Raw genomic sequence first — 14,149 nt, forward strand, 5'->3', positions numbered from 1 at the left:
GTGATCCAGCCAGATCTGCTGATTAAGACTGGGATCTTCTCCAGGTGAATCACATGGAAGTCACTTCCTCTTTGGAGTAACCATTTAGTTGAGACATTTTCTTTTCATAACAGTGTCAGGAGGGTAAAAGAACAAACCTAACTACAGAAACATAAGTCAGGCCAATGATTGTGTTTTATCTGCTAACATCTTGTTGTCCACCAACATCAAAGAATAACTGCAAGAAATATCATGGCAGAGGGTCATTCTTTTAGGGGGTAGGAATGATACCCAGCCCTGTTTTGTATTTGATTTAGAAACAGGGTCTCCCCACGTTGCTAGAGCCCCACTGTTGATGCGGCTTGTTTTGAACTCACAATGCTCTGCCTCAGCCTCCTGAACCAGTGTGATTACAGTTGTGTGCCACTGCACTGGCAGAGAGGGTCCATCTTTATAACCCATTATGAAACAGAGAGTGAAGGGTCCATCATGTAGTCCTGTCATTCTATGTAAATTTATTTTAATGACCTGGGTAGAGTGGTTTAAATCTCTGTAACAGAGCCTTAAATAAGGAACACTTTATGACCTCTTGTAAGTTCACCATGTATTGAAGATTCTATTATAACTCCATTCTCATCAATTTACACGTAAAATAATGTGCCTTTTTGAGTAAGAGATACAAGAGTGGATTTAACACCAAGAACAAAGAAAATGTATTTGGAGACACATTGTATTCATGGAAAACATTTAGGATCCCTTCAATGGGAGCCCTTGGGTAACTAATGCAGCAAGTATAAGTTTGACATCTTGGTCTTCTTTCTTGATGATTTGAGCTACTAACCCCTGACAGCACGAAAATGTACTGAAAATTTTGTTTCCTAGGTCCTAACCCCATCTGTATCTGGCTATTTCCAGCTTTCTTGCTGGATTACTCCCAGCATACCACCCAGTCAGGAATACACTGATTGCAGCAGGCTAATTGAATAGTAAAATGTTAGAAGGCCACTTAAATGTCAATTTTTATGCCTTTTAGGGGTTAAGGACTGCCACTGTTGATACAGTTTCGTGTGTGTCATGAGAAAGTGGTTGAGTAGGCAGCCAGGAGAAATTACTTCTAAGGAAAATGGTATTGTCTTTCCTCTCTGAAAAAAAAAAAAAATATATATATATATATATATATATATATATATATATATATATATATATAAATGTGAACAGAGTGGCAAAAAGGGAAATAATACAAAGGAGATATGTGTCATATAAAAAAAGTTTTGAGGGTCTTTGTCTTTTGTTACCTAGGAGTACACAGAGATGACATCTATCACAATTCCTTCTCTCTTATCTCTCTTTCTTCACCCTTTTCATTTCAATTTTTAAAAGGCATTCTACACAATGATAAAGGCCGACAAACAGCAAGATACACAAATCTCCAAAAGATTCTGATCCTTTTGCTCTCTGTAGTTACTTTTGACAAATATTTCTGTTCAAAGAAGAACTGAAAATATTTATCTGAATATTTATTCAGAAAAACATTATTGGAAATTAGTGATTCTTTCAGTATATTTTGAAATCTTTTTATTATAGTTTGATTTAGCATTCTTGATTATAGATCTTTTTAAGTACAGAGATATATATTTTTTAGTTAACTTGGAGATTTAAGAATATTTTCCTTAAGAATCACATTTTTTTCTTTGTGCATCTTTTCTACAACTTCTCTTTCATGGATTCTCCAAAATAGAAATTAATAGCATATCATATGTCCCTGCTTACTACTTAACAATAATTATTCCATGTTTTTTGAATTGCCAGTGTTTGGAGTTCTTTGACTATATTGACTATAGGTTGGTTTGGATATTGTTTTAATCGTCACTGCATATCCAGGTATTATTTTTACCTTTTGGGCTGATGTGCTTGATAAAGCATTGAAACACAGACTTCAAAATACATTATTAGTCTCTTAGAAGTAGCCAAAATAATATCAATCTGTAAATCTTAAAAATTAAGGTAAACATTTTAAGTAAAAAATTAGTTGAACTAAAGATTCAGCAACAATGCAGGAACTCTTAAAATTTGGGGGTAGTCTTATTAAACATAAGATCCCAAAATTAATTATTATAGTTTGACCTTTACCTAAAAAATGAAGCACACATCAAAATGAGAATCATTTCTCAAAAAAGTATTTCTAGCTATTTACTTACTATCATCTTAGTTTTCTCCTCCATCTGATATTATCAAGAAGATAAGACTTGATTTTTAAATAATTATTATTCTTTATGATTTTTGTATAATGCTTTCCCCTAAGTCTTGCAAATCTTATACTTTACTTGAATTATACAAATACTACTATAAAGAGGTGGCTGTAGATATGAAGAGGCTATTAGAGATTAGTAGTCTTATTTAACTATGTTTTTGTATGTGTGTGGCTATGTGTGGGGAGACTTTTAACCTAATTCTCCAATTCCCAGTCTGGTTCTGAAACCTGCCCAACATGCAAACCCCTATGAGTAATGCTCCTATGAATCCATTCATCAGCATCAAAGGCCAAAGGGATAAAGTTACCAGATGATATTGGTCATAATAAACCTTCTCTTTTTCATTAATGTTTTCATTTAAGATCCTATTCTTAATAGGGTTTTTTTTTTAAAAATAGATTCTCCCACCTTGAAGTGTTAGGACCTAGCAAAAGACTCTAATATTTTGATTCTGTGATTCCATTTAAAAATAGGATACATATCAGGAAAAGAAAGACAAATTACATAACGCTAGATGTTAAATAATATGTAGTATCCAACTGTTACTATTTGGATATGAGGGTTCCCCCAAAAGCTCCTGTGTTAATGCAGAAGGTAAAATGGTTAGACTTTGCAAGCTGTAAACCTAATTAGTGGATTAATCCATTTGATGGATTGATAATTTTAGTGGACTAACTGGCAGTTAGTTTGTGGCTGGAGGGAGTAGGTTCCTGGGGGCTGACCCTAGGTGTTCACTTTTCTTTTCCTGTGCCTTGCTTGCTTTCCCTGTGTTTTCACGCTGCCATGACTTGAGTAGGTTTTCTCCTCCATGTTCTTCCACCATGATCTTCTGCTTCAACTTGGGCCCAGAGCAATGGAGTGGGCTGTTCGTGGACTCTGAAACATTGAGCCCAAAATAATCTTTTCTTCCTCTAAGTCATTTTTATCAGGTATTTTGGTCACAATGGCAAATCATTGACTAACCCAACAATATCAATAGCAGTTACTGTTTACAGTGTATTCTTTGTGCCAAATATCATGCTAACAATATAATTATATGTAACTATCATAATTAGTGTATACAAGAGTCATATCATCTATTTTCTGGAAGGCAAGAGGAAGACATCAACATTTTTCTTAGGGAAACACATTAGAAAGGAGTGTTTTTTGGCTTAAGTTTTAATTATCCCCGATTTTTCTTTTTCTCTTTTTTTTTTAATAAGGCAAACCTAAGAGAAAAAATTAATAAATGGAAAGAGGTTACAGTTTGTCTAATTAAAATCCTTCTCTGGTACTAAGAAAGCTTTATAGCAAATATGCATGGCTGTGCAATCACTGTGCAAGCAACATACTAACTGAACTAATAAAATGTATTTTATCCTGTCAGCTCAGCTTCAGGTGTGGGGACTAGGATATCCACTCAGACCTGTTCATGATTTAATAAAAATACCTGTCCTGTTCTCGAAGAACTTAACTAACCAGGGAGTGAACTCTGTCTTTGCCTGCTGGGATCATGGATTGCAAATCAGATTTCTCTGCCTAAAAGCAATCACCTAAGCCAGTGGTGATGTGAGACTAGGGTAAAGAGAAAAAGCCATAAAAATTAATGAGCCTACCTGATGTCCAGGCTTTCAGACCATAATTCTGGGCATGAGAGAATTGAAGTCTTACTTGGCACTGGCTCAGGTGGGTACAGAGTCTAGTGTACACTAGTGGTTTTAAGACTTTTCCTCTATGTGTATTACTTTTGAAAAACACTTCTACATCTTCTTGCAAAACCAAATTAAACAAGGATGAAATAAAATGCTCCATTAGCAAAACTAAAGTGAGATATCTTTTGGATATAAATAATAGAAAACTTTCTCAGACTGAACTAGGCAATAATGTTGGCTTATGTAACTGAAAAAGTTCAGTTATAGATATTAGTCTTAAGATTTAACGGAGAGATGATACAAGGCTCAGGTTATTACAACTTCTGTTATGCTCAAATTCAGGACCCCTAAAGACCACCAGAGACCCAAGATCAATGTAAGCAGCAAAGAGGTGTTTATTGCGAGCTAGCTCGGTCCTCTGCGTGCACACACAGCAAGTGGTGACGCTGAGATGCCCCAAGCCCAGGGTTTGCAGCAGTTTTATACATTCTTTGGAGAGGGCAGGGACTTCACATACATCATAGCATCCCTTAGCAAATCATCACACACCGCGGGAAAATCAAATAACAACTCTAAAACATGATTAGCACATTCACTGGCGGGAACAAGTTGGGTAAGGGTGATTGGTCAGTACAAAAGGGGTATTCATTTGAACTGATTGATTTGAGCCAAGAGGGGTGTAGTGCTGGACTACATGGTTTCCCAACTTGTTATCAACCACCATAAACCACTGGCATCCCAGGTATTTCCCTGTCTCATGCTGATTGGTGGCTGCTAGGGGGCTGTTATGGATCCCCACCTAGCCTGACTGAGTCAGGGACACCTGGCACAGGAGATCTCTCCTGCTATTGGTAGATAAACAACTCAGCAGGGTGGGAGTGTGCTTAGGAGTGCTCTGTGGGTCTTTCCAAGGACAAAGGCCATGTCCCTTCCTTGGACAGGCTTTGCTCTGAGATAGAGGCTGGTTTTTCACTTCTTTCTCCCCTTCTCACCCACAATCCACACCCATCCCTCAGTCTCATCTTTGCCTTTTTCTGGGATCTTCTCACTGACATCTATGGTGTTTGCCTTGCAGAATGAGAGCTACGCCACTCTGTGAGATGTCTGCCAGGAACTTCTGGAGATACCCTTAGTCTTTCTCTGGAGTCCCTTCTGAATATCAAGGAAATTTTTCTTTTAAAAAGACAATACTAAACCAGGCCTTTTGGCATATGCCTGTAACCCCAGTGGCTCAGGAAGCTAACACAGGAGGATTGAGAGTTCAAAGTCAGCCTCAGCAAAAGTGAGGGCCTAAGAAACTCAGTGAGACCCTGTTTCTAAATAAAATATAAAATACAAAATAGGGCTGGGGGTGTGGCTCAGTGGTCAAATGCCCTAAGTTCAACCCTTGATACCAAAAAAAAACCCCAAAAAAACTAAACATTTATTAATGCCCTTAAGTGGACCATATGCCCTGAACCAATCTAGTGGCTATTTTATGAAGCCAACTTCCATCCTTCCTAGAGGGTAGGTTAGGAATGGAATGTGGTCTTAATGATGGTGTCATGAACTCCCAAACTCATTTTCTTTTCTACTAAGCATTTATAAGTCTCTTTCTGAGCACTCTTAATTTTACAACACAGATTTTGATAAGTTATATTTTTATAGTTGTTCCGTTAAAATATTTTGCATCTCTCTTTTTACTTCTTTTTTGATCTATGGATTATTGAGAAGTGTGTTGCTTAATTTCCAAATGTTCTGTGTCTTAATGTCTTACTATTGTTGATTTCTGTTATGCACTGAAACACTGTTTTAGGTTTAATGAGACTCATGAGAGCTTAGCTGAACCTGTCTAAATGAATGCTGTTCATGGGAAAGGAAGGTTGGCTCCCAGTTGTTAGCATAGTGCTTTCTAATCATCAAATAAGTCTAGGTTTGCAAGGGTTAGAGTTATATCAGTTCAGCCTTTCAGTTGCTTTTTATCTAATTTTACCATTTGTGGAGAGGGTTTGAGATTTCATACTATGATTATTGTCTCTTTCATGTGTTTTGTGGCTATTACAAGGTAAATACATATTATGATTTCTAAATCCCTAATGAAAAGAATAAATTTCCAGCTTTATATTTATGAATTTGTCTTTGTCTAATAATAATATTTATCTTAAAGTCTATTTTATTGGATATAAGTGTAGGTACCAATTTGTGTTTTTATACTTACTTTTCATATGAAACTTTTTTTTTTTTTACCAATTTACTCCATTTCCATCTTTATTGTAACATATAAAGTTCATTTCTTGTAGATAGCATTCCATTATGGTCCTGCTTTTTGAAATCTATTCTGATTAACTCTACCTTTCATTTGGTATGTTTGGTTCAATGATATTTGATGTAATTATAATTTTTTATTAATTTGTGGTGTGTACTGGGAATTGGACCCAGAAGTACTTTATCACTGAGTCATCCCCAGCCCTTTATACCTAGAGTTATATTTAAGATAAGGTCTCACTGAGTTGCTAAAGTCCTTGCTAAATTGCTGAGGCTGTCCTCAAAATTGCTATCCTCCTGCCTCATCCTCCCAAGCTGCTAATGTAATTATTGATACAGTTGGATTTAGGTATAAAACATTTGTTTTGTTGTCTCTTTTTTGTATATTTTCATTTTCTTACCTTCTTTGGGATTATTTCTATAATTTTCAATTCCAATTCATTTATTCCCTTCTTATCTCTTTTTCTTGTTTATTTTTTAAATTGCTTTATTGTGAATATACACCATGTAAATTAATTTTCCACAGTATATCTGAAGTTACTATTAACCGGGCTCAGTGGCACATGCCTATAATCTGGCAACTCAGAGGGCTTACGCAGGAAGATTGCAACTTTGAAGCCAGCCTCAACAACGTAGCAAGAACCTGTCTCAAAATTTTAAAAAAAGGACTAAGGATGTAAGGTCAGTGTTAAACTATCCCTGGATTCAATCCCCAGTACCTAAATAAATAAATAAATATTACTATTATAATACTTTACGAGAGATCATGTACAAATTTACAGTAAACAATTTTGACACCCAACTGCAACCCTTTTTACTATATTTGTTATATGTAGTGGATCTACCTATGATTTAAGCCCCTTGAGATATTGTTTTGCTATTAATGATTATAAACTTGCAAGAAATTAATGGAAAATGAAGTATTTTACATGTGCCCATCAGTAAACCATATTCAATGTGATATATTCTTACTTAAGATTCTGAGTTTAGCTCAGAATCTTCAGTTTATTTAGTTTATTTCATCGCTTAGACGTATATAAACAAAAAAACAAGCAAACAAAAAAGAATTGACAAGAGAAAAAGTGCAACAAAAATTTTTAACTAAAGTCTTACATGACACAGGAACCTTCAGAAATGAAGACCCAAAGAGGCAGGGAAGTATTTTTAAGGGCAAAAAGAGTACAATCCAATGGCAAAAATGTGGGTGTTGTAAAACAAAACAAAACTTTTTTCTTCTGATTCTTGGTTCATGGAACAGAACACCTGACATTCAAGGTGTTGAATGTCTCTCTTCAGAAGACAGGATTTGGCAGATGGTTAGAAATACCTTTCTGCTTCAATTGTGTTCTGAAGTTCCTTCAGTTTAACATAGTATCCCACACTGACATTTTGGGGTAGTCATTGCTGCACACCACCACTACATTCAAGATGTTCTGTTTGCTTTTAAGTAGTGTGACTTTGAAATGTCTAGTCACAGCTTTCTTCATATTTGTCCACTTGGAATTTGCTGAAGTGCATTAATCCACAAATCCATGCCTTTCATGAATTTTGGGAAAATATTGGCCATTATTTCTTTTAAAATTTTAAAATTTAATTCTTTCTGTCTCTGTCTCTCTTGATGGTTCTCTTTGACATTTTCCTAAATGTCCCTGTGTAAGAGTAAAAGAAATTGAAGTTAAAAAGTGAAGGACCAGGTATTGTTAAATTCCTCTGCTACACCCTGAGGCAGTTAAGACAACGCCCTACTAGGCTATTTTGCTGATTCATAGCCTAGAGCATACAGGGCCTGAACCAATCAGTTTGAATGTGTACCCGCTTAGGAATAACCAATCACCCCTGCCCAATCTGTTCCCGCTAATGAATGTACTAATCATGTCTCAGATTTTTTGTTCAATTTTCCCGCGCCTCATGCTGATTTGTTCTGGTGTATGCAAAGCCCCCGCCCTCCCCAAGAAGTGTACTTAAGCTCTGCTCAACCCCTGCTTGGGGCTCTTGGCTGCTCACCCTTCTTGAGTGGGCCGGGAGCCCCAGCGCGTTGGAATGGATCCCCAATAAACCCCCTTCTGCAATTGCATGAGTCAGTCTCTTGGTGGTCTCTTCCTCCGACGTTTCGCCAGACCCTTACATTTGGTGCGTTGGCCGGGAAATGCGCATCGCCGGACAGGGAGACCCCAACGGACTCCTTTTAGGGGGTAAATAAGTAAGGCGCCTCTTCTTCTTCTTCTTCCTCCTCTTCTTCTTCTCCTTCTTCTCTTTCTTGTTTTTCCTTTGCGATCGCTCAGGGCTTGGTTTTTGGCTCAGTGGAGTGAGTGAGCTCTCAGAGCTTTTCTGGTTTTTCGGTTTGGGTTGGCAGGGTGGCTGCCAGCGGAGAGCGTAAGTTCTCCCTGGCGGTGGTGGACAGACGTGTCCTGAAGCCACAGGCCACGTTCTCCAAGGGACGCCTTGGAGGACTCGGGGAGGGACGGAAGAGCCCTCATCTGGTAAAGGGACGGAAGTGCCCTTAGAGGGACGGAGGCGCCCTCGTCAGGTGTTCTGCTGCCAACCCGTCTGGCTTTGCCGGCTATTCTTTTTTTTCAGGTTAAGTTGACTGTCTGTCTTTAATTTTTGCTTCTGAACTTGTGTTAAACGTTTACTGTGTGTCTGTGTCACGTTTGTATTGTCTCTGTTTGAGCAACATCCAGTATGGGACAAAACCATACCACGCCTGTCTCTGACTCTTGAACATTGGACTGACGTCCATTCAAGGGCCCAGAATCTTTCTTTTTCAGTGAAACACCAGACCTGGCAGACACTCTGCACTTCAGAATGGCCCACCCTCGGAGTTAAATGGCCCCCAGGAGGGTCCTTCTACCTCCCTCTAATCTGCAAAGTCAGGGATATTGTCTTTCGGCCGGGGCCGCGTGGCCATCCAGATCAACAGCCATATATTTTAACCTTGCAGGACCTCTGTGAATTTCCTCCCACGTGGGTGAAGCCTTTTCTTGTCCCAGCTCCCATTCCAACCCCCTGCCCCATGATCCAATCACTCAAACCTTCCGCTCCTCCCCCTGGTCCCTTCATTCTCCCTGAGTCACAGGACTCTTCTCCCCCTCCTTATCCTCTACCCATGCTCCCAAACCCCCAACCCATCCTAGATGACCCTCCCGCCGCTGACTCGATTACCCCGCCGCTAGAGGTAATTGGGTCAGACCCAAGCCCTCCCAAGGATTTCCCCGTGGCAGCAGCGGCAGCAGCCCCTCCCCCACCGGAGGAACCTGAACCAGCTAAAGGAACCTGCAGGCGGCGGATAATGGAGAACTTGGAAGCCCTGGTGATGCTTCCTCTTCGTCCCTATGGGCCCACAATAGATGATGGGCGTGGGGGAGAAATGCAGGCTTACCAATACTGGCCTTTCTCCTCCTCAGATCTATACAACTGGAAAAATAACAATCCCCCTTTTTCTGAGGACCCCAGCCGACTTACAGGTTTAGTCGAGTCGCTGATGTTCTCACACCAGCCCACATGGGATGACTGCCAACAGCTTCTGGGGACTCTCTTTACAACAGAGGAACGGGAGAGAATCCTCTTGGAAGCCCGAAAGAATATTCTTGGACCAGATGGGAGACCAACTCAACTCCCTAACATCATAGAAGCTGGCTTCCCCTTAAACCGACCCAACTGGGACCCTAACACCTTTGAAGGTAGGGAGCATCTGTCCACTTATCGCCGGGCTCTTGTAGTTTGTTTTTGAGTGGCCGCTAGGCGGCCAACTAATTTGGCCAAGGTAAGAGAGATAATTCAGGGACTCAATGAATCTCCCTCCATGTTTCTGGAGAGAATTATGGAAACATAGGAGATACACTCCCTTTAATCCTCAGGCAGAGGACCAAAAGGCATCTGTTGCAATGGCTTTTATTGGGCAGGCTGCCCTAGATATTAAAAAAAAGTTACAATGTTTAGATGGACTACAAGATATGACCTTAAGAGATTTAGTCAGAGAGGCTGAGAAAATATATTATAAGAGAGAAACTGAGGAAGAGAAGGAACAGAGGAGGGAGAAGGAAAGGGAACGCAAGGAAGATGAGAAAAACATAAGGCAGACTAAAGCATTGGCTAAGGTCCTGGTCACAGCCGCAGACAGGCCAGAAGTTAGAAAGCAGGGAGACAGGAAGGGATACCTGGGCCCACGCCAAAGGCTGTCCCTGGCCTCAGATCAATGTGCCTACTGTAAAAAAAAAAAAAAAAGGACACTGGGCCAAAGAGGGCCCAAAAAGAGGCAATCACGTCAGCCCGCCATGCTGACTCTAGAAGATGATTAGGAAAGTCAGGGCTCGGATCCCCTCCCCGAGCTCAAAGTAACTTTTGAGGTGGAGGGGACCCCAGTGAACTTTGAAGTAGATACAGGAGCCGTATATTCAGCCCTCAAGGCCCCACTGGGCCCTCTATCTAATAAAAGATCCTTAGCTCAAGGGGCTAATGGCAGTAAATATCGGGCTTGGACAACAAAGAGGACTATGGACCTGGGAAGGGGAAAAGTTCACCACTCTTTCCTAGTAATCCCAGAATGCCCAGCCCCATTAATGGGCAGGGACCTACTCACCAAGCTCAGGGCTAAAATAACCTTTAACCTCGATGGTCCCCAAGTGGAGTTTCTAAACCCTTCAGTAAAGACCCCCATAGTCACAGCTCTGACTATGTCAGTAGAAGATAAACATCAACTCTTCACGGCCCCTGGGACCGATCAAACAGGTAGACTACCCCAGAGATGGATAAAAGATTATCCTAATGCCTGGGCAGAAACTTCTGGGTTAGGTCTAGCCATAAAACAACCTCCAGTAGTAGTAAAATTAAAAGCCTCTGCCTCTCCAATCAGTGTTAAACAATACCCTCTAAGCAAAGAAGCTAGGGATGGGATAAGACCCCATATTCAGAAATACCTGGCTCTTGGGGTCCTAAGGCCCTGTCAATCGGCCTGGAATACCCCCCTGTTACCAGTAAGAAAGCCAGGAATTGGGGACTACCGTCCTGTTCAAGACTTAAGAGAGATCAACAACAGAGTGCAGGACATTCACCCCACGGTGCCTAATCCATATAATTTGCTTAGCACTCTGAATCCGGAGCAGAAATGGCACACTGTGCTGGACTTAAAAGATGCTTTCTTCTGCTTGCCCCTGCATAAGGACAGTCAGTTGTTGTTTGCTTTCGAATGGATAGACCCAGAAATAGGAACATCTGGCCAACTAACCTGGACTAGACTCCCACAGGGGTTCAAAAACTCCCCCACTCTCTTTGATGAAGCTCTCCACAGGGACCTCAACGACTTCAGAACTGCACACCCCGAAGTCACCCTACTCCAATATGTGGATGATCTGCTGCTGGCAGCCAACACCAAGGAGAACTGTGAGTCTGGGACCCAAGCACTATTATCCGAGCTTGCTCAGCTCGGATACAGGGCTTCTGCCAAAAAGGCCCAAATTTGTCAACAAGAAGTAATCTTCCTGGGTTATTCACTTAGGGGTGGCAAACGATGGCTTACTGAACCCAGAAAACGAACTGTTGTGCAGATACCGCCCTCATCTGATAAGAGACAGCTCAGAGAGTTTCTTGGGACTGCCGGCTTTTGTAGGTTATGGATTCCTGGGTTTGTGTCTTTGGCTGCCCCTTTATACCCGCTGATAAAGGGGGATGCCCAATTCCAATGGACCCCTGAACACCAACAGGCTTTTGATAATATCAAAAAGGTGCTGCTATCCGCCCCAGCCTTAGCTCTCCCAGATGTAGAAAAACCCTTCACTCTCTACATCGAGGAAAAGAAAGGAATAGCACGAGGAGTGCTCACTCAGACTTTGGGACCTTGGAAAAGGCTGGTAGCATACTTATCAAAAAAAATGGACCCAGTTGCTAGCGGGTGGCCCCATTGCCTAAGGGCTATAGCAGCAGCAGCCCTTCTAACAAAGGATGCTGATAAGTTAACACTGGGGCAGAAGCTAACCATCATAGCCCCCCATGCCCTGGAGAGCATCATCCGTCAGCCTCCAGACAGGTGGCTATCAAACTCCAGAATAACCCATTACCAGAGCCTCTTGCTTGACAAGGACAGAATAACGCTGGGACCCCCTGCTCCACTCAACCCGGCTACACTGCTGCCAGAAGAATCATCAGGACCCGTCGCTCATGATTGTCAACACATACTGGCAGAGGAGACCAATGTACGACGAGACTTAAAGGATCAGCCACTGCCCCGCCCTGAGGTCCTATGGTTTATGGATGGGAGCAGCTTCCTCCAAGACGGTAAGCGGCAGGCTGGAGCAGCAGTAGTTAGCAAAACTAATGTTATCTGGTCTTCTGGTCTTCCAGAAGGAACATCAGCTCAAAAAGCAGAGCTAATTGCCCTTACAAAAGCATTGGAGCTAGCATCAGGCAAAAGAGCCACCATATACACTGATAGCCACTATGCATTCGCCACTGCTCATGTGCATGGGGCTACTTACCAGCAAAGGGGGCTATTAACTTCCCCTGGGAAGGAAATAAAGAACAAAGATGAGATCCTCCACCTTCTCTCGGCAGTAAAAGGCCCTAAAGAACTAGCTATAGTGCACTGTCGGGGCACCAGAAGGGGAATGACCCCGTGGCAGTTGGAAACAGACGGGCAGATGAGAAAGCTAAGCTGGCAGCCCTAAACGGAGTGACCCTGTTAACTGTTTCCACGCCGGGGGAACAACAACCAGGAAACTTGGCTGCGTGGGAACATTCAGGCAACTTATGGCCTGAGGACATGGACACCAAACTGCGGGATCCTACAGAGCCAAGTTCACAATTCCAAAAAGCCCAACTTTACATCAAAGATGTTCACCAGCTCACCCATTTAGGCTCAAAGAAGTTACAGGCACTCTTGAAGGACAAAAGAAAGGACTTATTGTTGACTGGCTCACAAAGAAAAAAAATAGCTGAGCAGGTGACCAGAGCTTGTCAAGTCTGCCAATTAGTTAATGCATACCCATCCAAGCTTCCTGTAGGAAAGCACTTATGAGGGACCAGACCCGGACAGTTCTGGGAAGTGGACTTTACTGAAATCAAGCCAGCAAGGTATGGACTTAAGTATCTCCTAGTCTTTGTAGATACTTTTTCAGGATGGGTCGAAGCCTTCCCCCACGAAGAAAGAAACTGCTCAGATGGTGGTCAAAAAGATTCTGGAAGACATCTTTCCAAGATTTGGACTGCCTAAGGTAATGGGCTCCGATAACAGACCGGCATTTGTGGCCCAGGTAAGTCAGGGATTGGCCAGGACCCTGGGGATAATTGGAAGTTACATTGTGCCTATAGACCCCAGAGCTCAGGACAGGTAGAAAGGATGAATAGAACCATCAAAGAGACCTTAACGAAATTAAGCTTGGAGACCGGCATAAAAGATTGGACTATGCTCCTACCTTATGCACTGTTTCGTGCAAGAAATACCCCCTCCATCTCTTTGTGTAACCTTACCCCCTATAAAATTCTCTATGGTGCCCCTCCTCCAATCAGGGACTTGACCCCAACCCTGAGACTTAACGATTCCTTTCACACCCCCTTGCTTAACAGACTTAAAGCCCTTGAACACACCCAGCGATACCTGTGGAAACAGTTGGCCACTGCTTATCAGCCCGGAGACAAGGGAACCCCACACCGATATCAAGTGGGAGACTTCGTCTTCGTGAGACGACATCAGGTGTCATCCCTGGAACCCCGCTGGAAAGGACCATACCAGGTGCTGCTTATAACGCCTACAGCGGTAAAAGTAGATGGGATCACTCCCTGGATCCATGCCTTCCATCTCAAGCCTGTGCCCTGTCCAGACTCCGGCTGGAAACTGGAACAGACTGGTAACCCTCTCAAGTTGTGTGTCCGTCGTGTGGGTAGGGCTATGGATTCTTCCCCTGATCACCTGCAGCCCTAATCCCCATCAGCCTGTTCAACAACACTGGCAGATTATAAATCCCACTGGACAAGTAGTATGGTCTATTTCACATATAGCCCCCCTATGGACTTGGTGGCTATCTCTCCATCCGGACATTTGTCAACTGGCCA

This window comes from Callospermophilus lateralis, chromosome 14 (assembly GCF_048772815.1).
Source record: "Callospermophilus lateralis isolate mCalLat2 chromosome 14, mCalLat2.hap1, whole genome shotgun sequence".
NCBI classification, from domain to species: domain Eukaryota; kingdom Metazoa; phylum Chordata; class Mammalia; order Rodentia; family Sciuridae; genus Callospermophilus; species Callospermophilus lateralis.